We start from the raw sequence: 18980 nt of genomic DNA, 5'->3' as shown, positions 1-18980 counted from the left end.
GGCAGGGAGCCCAGCCAACAGCGAGTTGCAGTAATCCAGACGGGAGATGACAAGTGCCTGGATTAGGACCTGCGCCGCTTCCTGTGTGAGGCAGGGTCGTACTCTGCGGATGTTGTAGAGCATGAACCTACAGGAACGGGCCACCGCCTTGATGTTAGTTGAGAACGACAGGGTGTTGTCCAGGATCACGCCACGGTTCTTAGCGCTCTGGGAGGAGGACACAGTGGAGTTGTCAACCGTGATGGCGAGATCATGGAACGGGCAGTCCTTCCCCGGGAGGAAGAGCAGCTCCGTCTTGCCGAGGTTCAGCTTGAGGTGGTGATCCGTCATCCACACTGATATGTCTGCCAGACATGCAGAGATGCGATTCGCCACCTGGTCATCAGAAGGGGGAAAGGAGAAGATTAATTGTGTGTCGTCTGCATAGCAATGATAGGAGAGACCATGTGAGGTTATGACAGAGCCAAGTGACTTGGTGTATAGCGAGAATAGGAGAGGGCCTAGAACAGAGCCCTGGGGGACACCAGTGGTGAGAGCACGTGGTGAGGAGACGGATTCTCGCCACGCCACCTGGTAGGAGCGACCTGTCAGGTAGGATGCAATCCAAGCGTGGGCCGCCCGGAGAGGGTGGAGAGGAGGATCTGATGGTTCACAGTATCGAAGGCAGCAGATAGGTCTAGAAGGATGAGAGCAGAGGAGAGAGAGTTAGCTTTAGCAGTGCGGAGCGCCTCCGTGATACAGAGAAGAGCAGTCTCAGTTGAATGACTAGTCTTGAAACCTGACTGATTTGGATCAAGAAGGTCATTCTGAGAGAGATAGCGGGAGAGCTGGCCAAGGACGGCACGTTCAAGGGTTTTGGAGAGAAAAGAAAGAAGGGATACTGGTCTGTAGTTGTTGACATCGGAGGGATCGAGTGTAGGTTTTTTCAGAAGGGGTGCAACTCTCGCTCTCTTGAAGACGGAAGGGACGTAGCCAGCGGTCAGGGATGAGTTGATGAGCGAGGTGAGTTAAGGGAGAAGGTCTCCGGAAATGGTCTGGAGAAGAGAGGAGGGGATAGGGTCAAGCGGGCAGGTTGTTGGGCGGCCGGCCGTCACAAGACGCAAGATTTCATCTGGAGAGAGAGGGGAGAAAGAGGTCAGAGCACAGGGTAGGGCAGTGTGAGCAGAACCAGCGGTGTCGTTTGACTTAGCAAACGAGGATCGGATGTCGTCGACCTTCTTTTCAAAATGGTTGACGAAGTCATCTGCAGAGAGGGAGGAGGGGGGAGGAGGATTCAGGAGGGAGGAGAAGGTGGCAAAGAGCTTCCTAGGGTTAGAGGCAGATGCTTGGAATTTAGAGTGGTAGAAAGTGGCTTTAGCAGCAGCGACAGAAGAGGAAAATGTAGAGAGGAGGGAGTGAAAGGATGCCAGGTCCGCAGGGAGGCGAGTTTTCCTCCATTTCCGCTCGGCTGCCCGGAGCCCTGTTCTGTGAGCTCGCAATGAGTCGTCGAGCCACGGAGCGGGAGGGGAGGACCGAGCCGGCCTGGAGGATAGGGGACATAGAGAGTCAAAGGATGCAGAAAGGGAGGAGAGGAGGGTTGAGGAGGCCGAATCAGGAGATAGGTTGGAGAAGGTTTGAGCAGAGGGAAGAGATGATAGGATGGAAGAGGAGAGAGTAGCGGGGGAGAGAGAGCGAAGGTTGGGACGGCGCGATACCATCCGAGTAGGGGCAGTGTGGGAAGTGTTGGATGAGAGCGAGAGGGAAAAGGATACAAGGTAGTGGTCGGAGACTTGGAGGGGAGTTGCAATGAGGTTAGTGGAAGAACAGCATCTAGTAAAGATGAGGTCGAGCGTATTGCCTGCCTTGTGAGTAGGGGGGAAGGTGAGAGGGTGAGGTCAAAAGAGGAGAGGAGTGGAAAGAAGGAGGCAGAGAGGAATGAGTCAAAGGTAGACGTGGGGAGGTTAAAGTCGCCCAGAACTGTGAGAGGTGAGCCGTCCTCAGGAAAGGAGCTTATCAAGGCATCAAGCTCATTGATGAACTCTCCGAGGAACCTGGAGGGCGATAAATGATAAGGATGTTAAGCTTGAAAGGGCTGGTAACTGTGACAGCATGGAATTCAAAGGAGGCGATAGACAGATGGGTAAGGGGAGAAAGAGAGAATGACCACTTGGGAGAGATGAGGATCCCGGTGCCACCACCCCGCTGACCAGAAGCTCTCGGGGTGTGCGAGAACACGTGGGCGGACGAAGAGAGAGCAGTAGGAGTAGCAGTGTTATCTGTGGTGATCCATGTTTCCGTCAGTGCCAAGAAGTCGAGGGACTGGAGGGCGGCATAGGCTGAGATGAACTCTGCCTTGTTGGCCGCAGATCGGCAGTTCCAGAGGCTACCGGAGACCTGGAACTCCACGTGGGTCGTGCGCGCTGGGACCACCAGATTAGGGTGGCCGCGGCCACGCGGTGTGGAGCGTTTGTATGGTCTGTGCAGAGAGGAGAGAACAGGGATAGACAGACACATACTTGACAGGCTACAGAAGAGGCTACGCTAATGCAAAGGAGATTGGAATGACAAGTGGACTACACGTCTCGAATGTTCAGAAAGTTGAGCTTACGTAGCAAGAATCTTATTGACTAAAATGATTAAAAATGATACAGTACTGCTGAAGTAGGCTAGCTGGCAGTGGCTGCGTTGTTGACTTTGTAGGCTAGCTGGCAGTGTTGATTACGTTACGTTGCGTTAAAAGAACGACAATAGCTGGCTAGGTAACCTAGAAAATCGCTCTAGACTACACACTTATCTTTGATACAGAGACGGCTATGTAGCTAGCTATGTAGCTAGCTACGATCAAACAAATCAAACCGTTGTACTGTAATGAAATTAAATGAAAATGTGATACTACCTGTGGAGCGAGGCGGAATGCGACCGGGTTGTTGAGTTCACGCCGCCCTCGTTACCTTGGCTTACTGCATTCTCGTAACAGGCATGCTCCTTGTGGAGTGCAATGAGAGGCAGGTGGTTAGAGCGTTGGACTAATTAACTGTAAGGTTGCAAGATTGAATCCCTGAGCTGACAAGGTACAAATCTGTTGTTCTGCCCCTGAACAAGGCTGTCAACCATCCTGCACTTGGAGGGGAGTGTGCAGTCCCCCTAGTTTCCAGCATCGATCTCGGTACCAGCTTCCACACCACGACCTACCTCCGTTCCATCGGAGCCTGTCCGTGGAAACCCCTGTCCCTCCCTGAGCACTTCGGCGGCGCATCAGCAAGATGCAAGGGGTTTCCGGAAGAGACAGGGTTGCCACCCTCGAGGTCGAATCCTACGCTTCACCCTCTTCCGCTCGGTGTTTGATCATCCTGTGGAGGGCCGAGAGGAGGGTGAGCGTCTACTCCGACTACACCAGGGATCTAGGACTGCCATGAAGTTCCGGACCATCGCGGCCTCCACCGGATGGAACGAGTTGGCTCTGGTCACTGTTTTCCGCAGCGGACTGCGGGAGGAGGTACAGCTGGAGTTAGCCTGCCATGATGACAACCTGTCATTTGACCAGCTCATCAGCATGGTGATCCGGTTGGACAACCTCCTGCGGTCCAGAAGAAGACCTGCGCAGAATTCAAAGCCCATGGCTGCCCCTGCTCCGTGGCCAGAGCCGATGACCTTCCCCCCTCCCAGGGGAACACCACCATTCTAGTTGTTGTGGACCGGTTTTCCAAAGCTTGTCACCTCCTTCCTCTGCCTGGGCTTCCGTCGGCCATGCAAACCGCGGAGGCTCTTTTTACGCACGTCTTCCGGGATCCCGGAGCATATTGTGTCCGATCGTGGCCCTGAGTTCACCTCATGGGTATGGAAGGCGTTCATGGAACACCTGGGGGTCACGGTCAGTCTCAACTCCGGCTATCGGCCTCAAGAATATGGGCAGGTGGAGAGGGTCAAACAGGAGGTGGGAAGGTTCTTGCGTGTGTTACTGTCAGGATCGGCCGGGGGAGTGGGCGGATTTTCTACCTTGGGCAGAATATGCGCAGAATTCCTTCCTCCACTCCTCCACTAACCCCAACACACACTGGAAAGGAGTGAGGTATCAGCCGGCCCTGCCACCTTGGCATCCGAGCCAGACCGAGGCTCCTGTGGTGGACGAGTGGTTTCGGTGCACTGAGGAGATCTGGAACACTGCGCACACTTGTTTCCAGCACGCTGTGCGTCGGCACAAGGAACAGGCAGACTGCCACCGCAGTGAGGCGCCTGTTTTCTCCCCAGGCGACTGGGTCTGGCTCTCCACCCGGAACCTGCCCCTCCGCCTGCCCTGTCGGAAGCTGAGCCCGCGGTTTGTGGGGCGGTTTAAAGTCTTGAGGAGGGTTAATTAGGTAATGTACCGTTTACAACTCCCTGTTGATTACCACATTAGCCCAACCTTTCATAATACAAAAACAATACGGGTCAAAGTTATTGGCACCCCTGTTATCCACTTGCAAGGATAATGACACAGCTTTTTTCTCAAATGTTTTAAGAGATTGGAGAACACGTTGGGAGGGATCTTAGCTCATTCCTCCATACAGAATATTTCCAGATCTCTTGATATCCTTCATCTGCTCTTATGGACTGCCCTCTTTAATCCAAACCGCAGGTTTTTAATTGGGTTTAAGTCTGGAGACTTGTTAATTTTGTGGTCAATTAACCATTTCTTTGTGGATTTTGATTACTGCTTGGGGTCAGTGTTTCTGCTGCATTCATTAACTGTGGTGCTGCCATGCCCTAAAAATATGGAACATGAAAAAAAAATGTTTTGCTGAGGCGCACTTTGAAGATGCTAAAACAGTCCACATGTACTTTTCCTCTGCAAACAAAACGAGTAATGAATAGAAAAATCAGACATCCCATAGTAGAATACTTTATTTATTTACCTAGTCGGCTTGTTGTTGTGTGTTCTATGCGAGATAAGTATTAATGCGTTAAATAAACATTGACACGCAGTCAATGCATACCAATTCTTACAATTGTGGGCAAAACAGCAGTTTTAATGTCCATTGTTATAAAGAGGGGGATCCCAGCTTTCCATTCCTACTTGATTTATTTCTCAACTCTTAAATATGTGTGAACTACATAATTTTAATCCCAGAGTTTTTAGCAGCAGCATTGTTACGCATGTGACCACTCAGCAATTTGTGATGAATGCATAGGGGGTAGTGGGGCTAAATGGAATACTGGGTAAAAACTTTTTGGGGGGTTGGGGTGAGTGACAAAATTGTAATGAGACAGATTATATTTTTAGTTGAGCAAGAGTAGTGGCAACCAGGGAAGGTGTTAGGGGGGGAGAAATGGTGACATGAAGTGGTTTCTGTGAGAAGTACAGGTAGGGGGGCGTGTTACCCTAACAGGTCGGGCTACATTATATTCACTGTGTTTGTGCTGTTTTTGGGACATTCACTGTGTTTGTGCTGTTTTTGGGACATACAATTCATCAGTAGGATGCTAACTAGTTAAAAGATTGGCAACAACATGCTTCAGACTATTTATAGCCACTATGCTGCATCAGTTGGGCTACAGGTGTTAATGCTTCTTGCTAATATCATTCCTGATAATATGGGCTATATGCATGGTCCAATATGTTAAAATAATGTAAACAAATTATTTTACCAATGTTATTGGCCTCATTTCTGGATGTATAAATTATAAATTCGGAGTAGAATGTCCTTTTTAACAAGTCACCAGAACTTAGCTTCTCTGTCCAACATAAAAATTATACGGACCACAGACCCACAAAACAAGTGTATCATAATGCTTTCTTTCACAGCAAATTTGGTTCTGATGTTGTACTCACACGATTGCTGTGATTTATTAGGAAACACATTTGAGTCTTTGCTTCAGCAAACACATTTGAAATATATTTTCAGTTGGAAAGTACACTGCTCAAAAAAATAAAGGGAACACTTAAACAACACCAATGTAAACTCCAAGTCAAACACACTTCTGTGAAATCAAACTGTCCACTTAGGAAGCAACACTGATTGACAATACATTTCACATGCTGTTGTGGAAATTATAGGCAATTAGCAAGACACCCCCAATAAAGGAGTGGTTCTGCAGGTGGGGACCACAGACCACTTCTCAGTTCCTATGCTTCCTGGCTGATGTTTTGGTCACTTTTGAATGCTGGCGGTGCTTTCACTCTAGTGGTAGCATGAAACGGAGTCTACAACCCACACAAGTGGCTCAGGTAGTGCAGCTCATCCAGGATGACACATCAATGCGAGCTGTGGCAAGAAGGTTTGCTGTGTCTGTCAGCGTAATGTCCAGAGCAAGTAGGCGCTACCAGGAGACAGGCCAGTACATCAGGAGACGTGGAGGAGGCCGTAGGAGGGCAACAACCCAGCAGCAGGACCGCTACCTCTGCCTTTGTGCAAGGAGGAGCACTGCCAGAGCCCTGCAAAATGACCTCCAGCAGGCCACAAATGTGCATTTGTCTGCTCAAACGGTCAGAAACAGACTCCATGAGGGTGGTATGAGGGCCCGATGTCCACAGGTGGGGGTTGTGCTTACAGCCCAACACCGTGCAGGACGTTTGGCATTTTCCAGAGAACACCAAGATTGGCAAATTCGCCACTGCCGCCCTGTGCTCTTCACAGATGAAAGCAGGGTCGCACTGAGCACGTGACAGACGTGACAGAGTCTGGAGACGCCATGGAGAATGTTCTGCTGCCTGCAACATCCTCCAGCATGACTGGTTTGGCGGTGGGTCAGTCATGGTGTGGGGTGGGATGTCTTTGGGGGGCCTCACAGCCCTCCATGTACTCGCCAGAGGTAGCCTGACTGCCATTAGGTACCGAGATGAGATCCTCAGACCCCTTGTGAGACCATATGCTGGTGCGGTTGGCCCTGGGTTCCTCCTAATGCAAGACAATGCTAGACCTCATGTGGCTGGAGTGTGGAAGGAAGGCATTGATGCTATGGACTGGCCCGCCCGTTCCCCAGACCTGAATCCAATTGAGCACATCTGGGACATCATGTCTCGCTCCATCCACCAACGCCAGGTTGCACCACAGACTGTCCAGGAGTTGACGGATGCTTTAGTCCAGGTCTGGGAGGAGATCCCTCAGGAGACCATCCGCCACCTCATCAGGAGCATGCCCAGGCTTTGTAGGGAGGTCATACAGGCACGTGGAGGCCACACACACTACTGAGCCTCATTTTGACTTGTTTTAAGGACATTACATCAAAGTTGGAACAGCCTGTAGTGTGGTTTTCCACTTTAATTTTGAGTGTGACTCCAAATCCAGACCTCCATGGGTTGATACATTTGATTTCCATTGATTAATTTTTGTGTGACTTTGTTGTCAACACATTCAACTATGTAAAGAAAATTATTTAATAAGAATATTTCATTCATTCAGATCTAGGATGTGTTATTTTAGTGTTCCCTTTATTTTTTTGAGCAGTGTATATTCCATCCCTAGTAGTATGTTGACTAGCACATTTCCCTCTCCAGTAGCGTGTGGACTAGCACACTCCCTTCCCCAGTGTAGTATGGACTCTCTCAGTAGAGGTCTCTGTGACCTCCAGCTACCTTTTTATTTGTTTCAGGTGGTTGAGTTCAATAAAGCGGGTGTCAGTCGGCCTGGCCCGTAACTCACATAATTTAGTACACCATGACTGACTCTCTTCTCCCCTGCCTCTCGGCTCTTCCACAGCTGCTCTCTAAACTACTGCTATAGTGCAACCTCTTTCTTAATGAACAGAATTTCCCTTACTCAGACAAAACATTAGCAAAAGTTGCTTAATTGGCAGGAGGGATGGGGCAACTTCTTATTGTGCGAGGTGCTCAAGTTCCAATCTGTTAGTCAAAACCCATAGAACACTGTGATGCACAAAGCCAGAGCGCTGACTTCATTTATAGCATGTTACTTTACAGCCACTGCATTCCAATTAAGGCATTTATCAGTGCCCAAATCTGCCATTTTCAACCTGTATACAGGTACGAGTGTAAGGGGCTACTACACTCTCACCTGCTGTGTGTTCTATAACACCTACACCCGTTTTATACCAGCTCTCTCCTAGCACCACCAATGAAAGGACAGTGCTTCCAAACCAAACTCATTTTACGACCCTTAGACCACCAAGCACTCTCCTCATTCGGCATATGCCTGAATGTAGCTTTGAGTTAGGGGCCATTATTGTCTGTTATTATTACCATTATGCACGGGAGTGTTGTATAAGCAAAACAATGGGATTGCAGGAGAGGGGACTTTTTAATTTTACAGCCCACTGATTCGCTGTCGGTGTGTGTGTGTGTTGGCATGCAGGCACTGTCACACTAGGCCTCCCAGCACGGCAGGACAAAGGTGAGGACATGACATTGTACTCCAGATGCACACCTATACCGACACATGCACACGCTCACACACACATACACACACCTCAAAACCCCTTCCTCTTCTCCCAAGACCCACTCTTTTCCTCAGAACCGCTCAGCTGGTGTGTGGACGTGTGTGTGTAATCACAGTGCCTGTGTGTAGTATCTGTCACTACCCCACCGTGGAAGTTAATGTACAGGGATGCAAACTTGTCACCTTTTGGCGAAATTCACCTTTTTGAATCCAAAATAGGTGACCTACATGCTTCTTGTAGATCTGATGAGAAACTTTTTGGGGGAGAGGTCACTACTGGTTGTAGGCGAACGAGTGATGCGCGTTTGGAGCAACACTGGCTGTATCCCAGGCTCAGCCAATCGTTCACATAACAGAATGCAGCACGCGACTGAAGAGAGAAAAGACAACCAATTTGCTAGTTACATCATCAGCGCTTGCACGATAACGAAGAGGTAGGTGAGAAGCCTGACCATGGAGACGGGGGTGAGAAGATGATGAAGTATACTTCATGAGCTATAACCGAAAAACAACTGGCTTTTGGAAAGTTTGAGGTGAGGGAAAAGTGTGGTGGAACAAGTATTGTTAGCATTAAGTATCTTGCTAGCTGGGTTGAATTCTCCGTTAGCTAGCCAGAGAAATGTTGAGCAACATTAGAAAATTTACCTGATCAAATAATTGAGTTTATAGTGTGAAAATTAGCTGGCTAATAGTCAGACAGCTAACGTTAGCGCATTTGATGTTGTAACGTTAGCTAGCTAACGTTAGTAACCTAACCAATTCGCTATAGTATTAACTGGTTTACGACTCCTTGCCTTTCCTCAAGTTACAACGTGTTAGTTGCTTATTGGACCCTGGCAATCTGTGTGAAATGTTAGTTTGTTAGCTAGTTAACTAGTTATCTGTGAACGGATATTTTCCCTCTAGAGTATGTGGTTAATTTTCAGAATGAGGGAATTAGGTGAAAATGAGGCGTTGCTTGTTAGACAAGTGGATTCAGGGTTGTAGTATAGCTGGAGCTGGGCCTGGCTTAAGTTGGATGCCACCATAGAGGTGAAAGGAACACCACACACTTGGCCTCTTTCTCACTTTTTCAGTCAGTGGATTAAAAGGGGTATGCCAGGTGTACTGTCTGCCTGAAAGAGATAAATTATGCCAACAAAGGGTAGCATGCTCTGCTGGCACATTGTAGAACAGATGTCCACAGGCAGAAAGTGTACAATGTAATAATGTGTAGCCCAAAGAGATTGCTTTTGTTGTGTTGAACTTGACAGTAACACGTGTGAGTGAGGGGGGGTTATTACATTTTTTTACTTGGTGACCGTTATTTTTGCACACATGTAGCCTTGTGCACTTGATCGATAACCACTATAGTGGCCACTATAATAGAGCAAAATAGAATGCCTGTTTGTTTCATTCTATTTCTACTTTAAGATGTTTTTTTCCCAAGTGCAAAATTTAGATGTGTGTGGTCATAATAAAGGCTGTCATGGCTACCTGCAATATTAGTGTATTGTTTTTTTCTCAAGACTTGAGTGTCATTTGAGGTAAAGTCTTAAGCAACAAATAACATTGGATTGCTTACTTTACATATTTGAGCTTTGAGTTAGTTTCCCACTTTATTTTACACACAGAGACTGATCATGTAGATCACATTCTTTGTTGTTTAATTAGTTAAAACCTGTATTTCCCCCTAGCAGGGATTCAGTGCAAAAAAAAGTGTCACCTTTTTGGGCCCTCAACAGTTTGCATCCCTGTATATAAGGATATGTAATTACATTTACATTTAATTAAAATTTGAGCCCGACTGATTAGGGCTGTGACAGTCTTGGAATTTGAGGTTACGGTAATTGGCCAGGGCAATGTACACGGTCACCAACATAGCTGTTCAGGGGGGTCAAAAAAGGGGAGGTCACAATTCTGTTTGTATACAAGTTTACATGTATATGCTTTTAATACAAAACCTACATGAAACAAACCATTACACTTCGTTATTATCATAGATTCTTATTCAGGTTATTACTAATAAATATTCATCAACAAATGAAGAAATGCCAGTCTGGAGAGGATCTGTTGCGTTTTTGTATTGACACGACATTAATGGACACAACATTAGGTTCCCGAGTGGTGCAACGGTCTAAGGCATTGCATCTCAGTGCTAGAGGCATCACTATAGACTCGGGTCCGATTCCAGGCTGTATCACAACCGGCTGTGTTTGGGAGTCCCATAGGGAGGCGCACAATTGGCCCAGCGTCGTTAGGGTTTGGCCGGGGTAGGCCGTCATTGTAGGTATGAATTTGTTCTGAACTGACTTGCCTAGTTAAATAGATACAGGGGGATACCTAGTCAGTTGAATGCCTCTGAATCTGAAAGGTGCGGGGAGCTGCCTTAAAACTTGTTGAGGATAGGGGGCAGTATTTTCACTTTGGAGGAATTGCGTGCCCATAGTGAACTGCATCAAACTCTGTCCTAGATTGCTAAAATATGCATATTATTACTACTATTGGATAGAAAACACTCTGAAGTTTCTAAAACTGTTTGAATTATGTCTGTGAGTATAACAGAACTCAGGGCAGGCAATCTTCCAAACAAGAAGGGAAATTCTGAAAGTTGGGGCAACTTTGACGTCATCGCCCCCTCCTTTCCCAGCAAGATATGGATCTGGAAGCACTTCCTACGCCTTCCACTAGATGTCCTCATTCAGTAGAAAGAGTAATGGAGCATTTGCTGTGAACTTTGACCTAATGGGAGGGGAAATAGTCAGTGTCCCGACAGAATGCCATTTTCCTGTGGCGCATTTCTCTGTGAGTGCTACCGCTGTTCCATTTGGCTCCAGATGAAAACGTATGATCCGGTTGGAACGTTATTGGATATATATGATAATAACATCCTGAAGATTGATTCTCTACTTAGTTTGACAAGTTTATTCGACCTGGAATATATATTTTGGAAGTTTTCGTGCGAGTTATCTTGGACCAGCAGTCAGTTTTTGGGCACGTGAGCTGAAAGTGATAGCAAATGCAGCTACTTGGACACTATGGACATTATGGAACAAAACAACGATTTATTGTGGAACTAGGACTCCTTGCACTACATTCTGATGAAAGATCATCAAAGGTAAGGGAATATTTATATTGTAATTTCGTATTTCTGTTGACTCCAACATGGCGAATACGTCTGAGCGCCGTCTCAGATTATTGCAATGTTAGGCTTTTTCCGTAACGTTTAAAAAATTCTGCATTAAGAACGAGTGTATCTTTAATTATATGTAGAACATGTATCTTTAGTCAAAGTTTATGATGAGTATTTCTGTTATCTGGCGTAGCTTTCTATAATTCCTCCGGATATTTTGGAGGAATTTCTGAACATGGCATCAATGTAAACCGAGATTTGTGGATATAAAAATGCATATTATCAAACAAAACATAAATGTACTGTGTAACATGTCATATGACTGTCATCTGATGAAGATTTTCAAAAGGTTAGTGATTCATTTTATCTCTAATCCTGCTTTTGTGATTTTATCTTTGGCTGGAAAAAATGGCTGCGTTTTTCTTTGATTTGGTGGTGGTCTAACAAATATATGTTGTGTTTTCGCTGTAAAACATTTTAAAAATCTGACAGGATGGGTAGATGAACAAGATGTTTATCATTCATTTGAGGTATTGGACTTGTTAATGTGTGAAAGTTAAATATTTCTAAAGAATATTTTTGAATTCCCTGTGCCACCTTTTCAGCTGAACGGGGGGAGTTCCCTGAGGGGAACTGTCACGTTCTGACCATAGTTCTTGTGTTTTCTTTGTTTTAGTGTTGGTCAGGACGTGAGCTGAGGGGGCATTCTATGTTGTGTGCCTAGTTTTCCCGTTTCTATGTTTGGCCTGATATGGTTCTCAATCAGAGGCAGGTGTTAGTCATTGTCTCTGATTGGGAACCATATTTAGGTAGCCTGTTTTGTGTTGGGTTTTGTGGGTGGTTGTTTCTTTGTACCAGATAGGACTGTTTCGGTTTTGCACATTTGTTGTTTTGGTATTTTGTAGTGTACACATTTTATGGTCTTTATTAAACATGTTGAACTCTAACCACGCTGCGCTTTGGTCCGATCCTTCGTCCACAGAAGAAAACCGTTACAGGCACCCGGGAAACCTTTCGGTTACTGGCTCAACGCTCTAACCACTAGGCTACCTGCCTCCCAACAATGGAGTGAAAATAAAGATATATGCTTACCTTGTCTGTTGGCTTTTCTGCACATACATATTTTTAAAATGCAGATCCCATTTTTATGCACAAACCATTCAAATTAAGTCCAATGGGTTTTCTCCCACTTTTCACGAAATATTTGTATAACGTCACAAACCATGCTGCTGAGGTCATTCGATAGCAGTGGCATTGACACATTTTCTTCAGAGGACGTCTTAAGGAAATAATGTAGCCTAAGCTACTGAAGAGGCAGTTTACAAGATTAAATCAAGACAGGAGCATTTGAGTCTAAATAAAGAGATGGAGTCCAGACGTGCTACTTTAGGAACATTTTTAAATGGACATATGTAGGCATATAGAGAGAATCAGCACACTCACACACGCACACTGCTGTAAAAGCACGCTTTAATCAAAGCCACACAAGCAAATATTTATTCTTTCCTTAAAACGTTTTTAAAAACCAAGGCCTACCTTAGGCTTTACTGAAAGTAGGCTATAAGATAATGAATTGACAATGAAAGTATGGAGTATTATATTTTGAATGGATGTTTAAAAAAAACTACTTAAAAAACAACATTTAAATGACTGTCGATTTACTGTGTGAGGTGAATAAAAAATGACAGAACTTTCCTACATTTGACATTTGCAAGAAGCAGGCCAGGTGCTTCCATGTGTGCTCAGGAAAAATTTACAGGACAGAGAAGGAAAATAAATCAAATCAAATTTTATTGGTCACCTACACACATACAGTGCATTCGGAAAGTATTCAGACCCCTTCCCCTTTTCCACATTTTGTTATGTAACAGCCTTATTCTGAAATGGATTAAATTCCCCCCCCCCCTCATCAATCTACACACAATACCCCATAATGACAATGTGAAAACAGGCTTGAAATGTTTGCTAATTTATAAAAAACAACTGAAAAAACAAATTTACGTACGTTTTCATACCCTATGAGACTTGAAATTAAGCTCAGGTGCATCCTGTTTCCATTGATCATCCTTGAGATGTTTGTACAACTTCCATTGATTTGACATGATTTGGAAAGGCACACACCTACCTGTCTTGTTAAGTTCCCACCGTTCACAGTGCATGTCAGAACAAAAACCAAGCCATGAGGTTGAAGAAATTGTCTGTAAAGCTCCGAGACAGGATTGTGTCGAGGCACAGATCTGGGGAAGGGTACCAACAAATTTCTGCAGCATTGAAGGTCCCCAAGAACACAGTGCCCTCCATCATTCATAAATGGAAGAAGTTCAGAATCACCAAGACTCTTCCTAGAGCTGGCCACCCAGCCAAACTGACTAATCAGGGGAGAATTGAGGTGGGAGGTGACCAAGAACCTGATGGTCAATCTGACAACTCCAGAGTTCCTCTGTGGAGATGGGAGAACCTTCCAGAAGGACAACCGTCTCTGCATCACTCCACCAGTCAGGTCTTTATGTTAGAGTGGCCAGACGCAAGCCTGCTTGGAGTTTGCCAAAGGGCACCTAAAAGACTTTCAGACCATGAGAAACAAGATTCTCTGGTCAGATGAAACCAAAGATTGAACTCTGGCCTGAATGCCAAGCATCACATCTGAAGAAAACCTGGTACCATATCTATGGTGAAGCAGCATCATGCTGTGGGGAGGTTTTTCAGCGGCAGGGACTGGGAGACTAGTCAGGATCGAGGGAAAGATGAACGGAGCATGATTTTAATCTGTTTCAGAGTGCTCAGGACCTCAGACTGGGGTGAAGGTTCACCTTCCAACAGGACAACAACCCTAAGCACGCAGCCAAGACAACGGAGGAGTGGCTTCGGGACAAGTTTCAATGTCCTTGAGTGTCCCAGCTAGAGCCTGGACTAGAATCTGATCTAACATTTCTTGAGAGACCTGAAAATAGCTGTGCAGCAACGCTCTCCATCTATCCTGACAGAGCTTGAGAGGATCTGCAGAGAAGTATGGGAGAAACTCACCAATACAGGTGTGCCAAGCTTGTAGCATCATACCCAAGAAGAATTGAGGCTGTAATCGCTGCCAAAGGTGCTTCAACAAAATACAGAGTAAAGGGTCTGAATACTTATGTAAATTTGATGTTTAAAAATGTCTAAACTGTTTTTGCTTTGCCGTTATGGAGTATTGTTTGTAGATTGAGGGGAAAAAATAATTTGATACATTTTTGAACAGGGCTGTAATGTAACAATGTGGAAAACGTCAACAGGTCTGAATACTTTCCGAATGCACTGTATTTAACAGATGTTATTGCGGGTGTAGTGAAATTCAACAATGCAGTTGTATCACATTCTCATTGCTCACATGGAGCGCAAAAATGATGGTATGAAATAAATAAAAACTTGTTTCTCACAAGTGTAGCAGGTTTTGAACTCTGCTAACAACGTTTCCACTTTGAAAATGTACAGTGGTAAATTACTGTAACACATGCATTAACATAAATGAATGTGACCCAATGACTGGTATAAACATAAAAATGCATGTTTTACAAATGGTAGGCTACCAAATGGGTATTCATAGGTTACTATTCTACTTTGCGGGGCTAGGAGGATGGCTTTTTTTTGTATACGGCAGCATTATCGCCCAGGACCGGTCCTGATCAGCGTTGATTAGTCTATATAATAAGAAAATATTCCGTATCAAATTATACCATGCCAGGTTGAAGAGGATTGGCTCATTGTCCATTTGACACATTAGTGCATATATATATATAATGAAACATTTTAAAGTAAACATTTTCTACACTGAATTCTCATAAATTGCCATCCAAAAGAGGAAATATCCAATAACTATGTTGATTTCTTACATTGTGACAATAATGACGCATCATGATTATGGTTCAGATAAGTGTTCTGATAAGCATTAGATTCCCTTTTTCCACCCTATTTCGGCCGATACCGATATAGCTTTAAAAAGCCTTTATCGACCGATTAATGTCTGTGAACCGATATTGTTCGGGCTCTAATTAAAATGGTTGCTGTACCCCAGACAGGAATCTCGCTCTCACTCGCTCATATGTTTAAATTAGAAAACAGGATGAGTTAACTTACAATCATTGCCTTTGAAAAATGGGAGATTATTGATGGAGTACAAGGCATTTTATTATATAGATAATCTGACTGAATTGTCTGATTAGTCAAGTGTTGCATTGAGAGCTATACTGTTGTTTAATTCTTCAACCAGCTGCACTGGAAGCCATGCTCACAGATAGGAATACTTTAGGAACAGCACCCTGATGGAGATTTGAAGACTGAACCATATTGGTTTTTAAAGGAATGTTCCACTCAAAATACTATCGAACTCTGTCATTGGCTGGTCTAGTTGTAGTGTAGTGCTGCCACCCCCAGACCACATTTGTCCCTGGAGGCAGCAATTCCATCCCCCATTCCTCAACTCACATTCTCTGCTTTGTCCCTCTCATCGATCTCCCAATCTACATTACTATCCTAAATTTGTCAATAAAATGTTAAAATACCTTAACTATACACTCAGTGGCCTGTCTGTAGGACCAAACCATTTTTGTGAACAGGGTGGTGTACCTAATAAACTAACCATTGAGTGTATATAATATAGATTTTTGGGGGCTGTAGGAAATTGGGGAATAAACTATGCTTTATTTATAAGGAGCACGTGTGCACCTAAATTGAAAAATATAGGCGCACACAAAGAGCTTTATAAGCACAATTACAAATATTTGAGGTAATAAAGCTAGCATACAACATTTTTCTAGGTGCAAAAAATCCAGGTGCATTAAGGTGCCTATGTGAGTTAAATAGACTCACTGTAGAGCCCTGTACCCCCACGGGAGTTGTGGCATAATCCTGCTACTCGGATACAGATGGATTTAGGATGATGAGATGTGTGTATTTAACCCACAAGGGGTACAGGATTAACACCACAAGCAACCAGAAGAATGGCTCTCTCTCTCTCTCTCTGTGTGTCTATGTCTGTCTCTCTTTCTCTAACATATACACACACTCTCTTTCGCTCTCTTTCTTTTGGTCATCTCTTTCTACCTCTCAATGCCCCTTTACACCCCCCACTCCCCTCCCCCAGTGTCCTGGCATTGTCCTCTAAATTACCCCAATAATGAGATTACAGTGTTTCCCACTCCTGAAGGGAGGGAGAAAAAGGAAGGGAGGTAGAGAAGGGGGATAGAGAGAACGTTAGAGAGTGATTCTGGGAGAATGTGATAGCAAGCGAGAGGGAGCGGGCGATAAGGATCAGCGCTGCAGAAATGCACTCTTGGGCCGTGAGTAATTATTCTGTCCCCAGTAACATTAGCTGTCATGATAATGGAATATGCACAGAGATTGATACCCTGGGTTGCCGGTCAGAAAAGGAAGGATCATTTAAACAGGGTGCACTCTCGTAGTCACCACATCAGTACGGACTCGAATGTATTGTGTATACACACACCTCATCTGTACACACACGTGCTCTGGACGCACACACACACACACAGGTCAGGTTGGGTGTTTGTTAACACACAAACCTCTGTGTGAAAAGGCCACAGGGAGGAACAATTATGTCCTGCTTACCCAAAATTCACTGTTTGCTGTGCCTCAACTACGGGGACTTTTTTTTATAATTGTGAGAGATTTTTTTTTTTTTTTACCTTTATTTTACTAGGCAAGTCAGTTAAGAACAAATTCTTATTTTCAATGACGGCTTAGGAACAGTGGGTAAACTGCCTGTTCAGGGGCAGAACGACAGATTTGTACCTTGTCAGCTCGGGGATTCGAACTTGCAACCTTTCGGTTACTAGTCGGTTACTAGTCTCTAACCACTAGGCTACCCTGCCGCCCCAGGGTAATAGATAATAGACCACTTAATAAGAATAGCAGTCCTAACCTTAGAATATTACACAAAAGCCGTGTGTTGTTAGGAGATCATAGTACAGCTATTGATTTGTTACCATGATACATTAAGATAAGAAAATGAAACTCTCTGGCTGTAATTTTGGACTATTGCATAGTGTCTTGTTTCATTATTGCAATAAAAATGTTTTGAACAGGAAAGATAACATGTTTTTTCTTTTAATGTCTCATTTCCTCTTAGGTCGAACCAGCTGTAGGACAGGGTCACTCTGATAAAGGGCAGAATAGAGGAGGTCAAACTTCCCCTTGAGATGGTGGACATCATCATCTCAGAATGGATGGTCAGTTCACTGTTCGCACTCATTATTTTAGTTGTTTATTTTAGGTTCAGTTTTCACTTGAATAATTACAGGTTGTGGTTTAAAAAAATGTGATGGACATTCCAAAGATACTGTATATTTTTCTAAATATTTCCTGAATCGTCTTGAATTTAAATGGAAATTCCCCAAACCCTGTAAAATTGGAACAATATCTCAACATACATTATAGAAACCTCCCCATCAGTAGCAGCAGTTGTGACTATTTTAAACATGGCATGTTCAGAATTAGCCCCGGCCATGTCCCCTCCTGAATACTTAACCAGGGAAGCAGAGTTACTTGGAGTCGCTCTGAGCACTGATGCCCATTTGTCAGCCAGATCCTCGCCGGCGATATGGACGTAGGGGTTGAAAGTTGAACACCACTGAAGTCATCCTTAATTCATGAGCAGGCCGTATCTGTCCTCACTCACGTTCCACCCCAGGGGGGGGTCACAGAACAGAGCATTGCGGTTCGCACGGACGCTCACACCGTTACAAGGGGAAATAGTAATTCACAGAGTGACGCGAATCTCTAATGACACCGGCTCGCAGAACGCTAATAAGTCTGAGAATCCTCCTGTCACTCCTCATCACCGCAGCGACTGGACATTTCTCAAAGAGTGCAGGGCCCCAAAACACTGCCCTAGGATCTGCCTGTGTAAAGTGGAGAAATGACAGCCCTCGCCGAGTTGTAAATTAATTGAGTCTGCGACCTTGTTGGGTCCCGACAGCAAGAGACTGATGTAGCCCTATGTCTTATAGGGGTTTAGTCCCAACAAGGTCTTCAAGTTGTCATCAATGGATTTTAACCAGAATACCAATCCTTTTATAGATGTGATCTGATGCAAGTATTTACCAACAGAGTGATATAAATCACTTATTTTAATACCTCTGGAAGTTGTTCTTGCCATCATGACTTTGATTCATCTATAGGCTATCAATATTACTAACTTATCAATTTGCCATATTAGCCTGGGTGTGGGGCTTGACTTTGATGACTTTGTGTAGTGGCTTTACTCATAGACTAGAGTGATTTTGGCAGAACCTAGGACTATGCTGATCCCCATGCCAAGGTGTCAGGCTGTGAACGTTGTAATATATCACTAAACTGGCCCCCTATGCCCACCAGCGCTGTCCAGCACACAGAGGATACACACACACCCAAAGTGCACAGGGGTAGACAGAGGAGAGCAGTGCCAACCAGGTACCCTGAGCCTCCTAATGCTTCCAACAAGGGACAGGGAATATGGGTCATACCTCTGCCAACCAGCCAAAAGG

The 18980-nt window shown here is 44.9% G+C and overlaps 1 long non-coding RNA gene across 1 annotated transcript in view; it reads left to right on the top strand.

Moving 5' to 3' along the window:
- Positions 1–17672, top strand: part of LOC135559554 (uncharacterized) — a 43930-nt gene extending 26258 nt beyond the window's left edge. The window contains exon 3 of the long non-coding RNA XR_010461716.1: positions 17585–17672. This is a non-coding gene — a long non-coding RNA (uncharacterized LOC135559554). The remainder of the gene's footprint in view (positions 1–17584) is intronic.
- The last annotated feature ends 1308 nt before the right edge of the window (positions 17673–18980 follow it).

This window comes from Oncorhynchus nerka, linkage group LG28 (assembly GCF_034236695.1).
Source record: "Oncorhynchus nerka isolate Pitt River linkage group LG28, Oner_Uvic_2.0, whole genome shotgun sequence".
Lineage (NCBI taxonomy): Eukaryota > Metazoa > Chordata > Actinopteri > Salmoniformes > Salmonidae > Oncorhynchus > Oncorhynchus nerka.
Note: the sequence above shows the minus strand (reverse complement) of the source record. Positions and strands in the feature narration are given on the sequence as shown.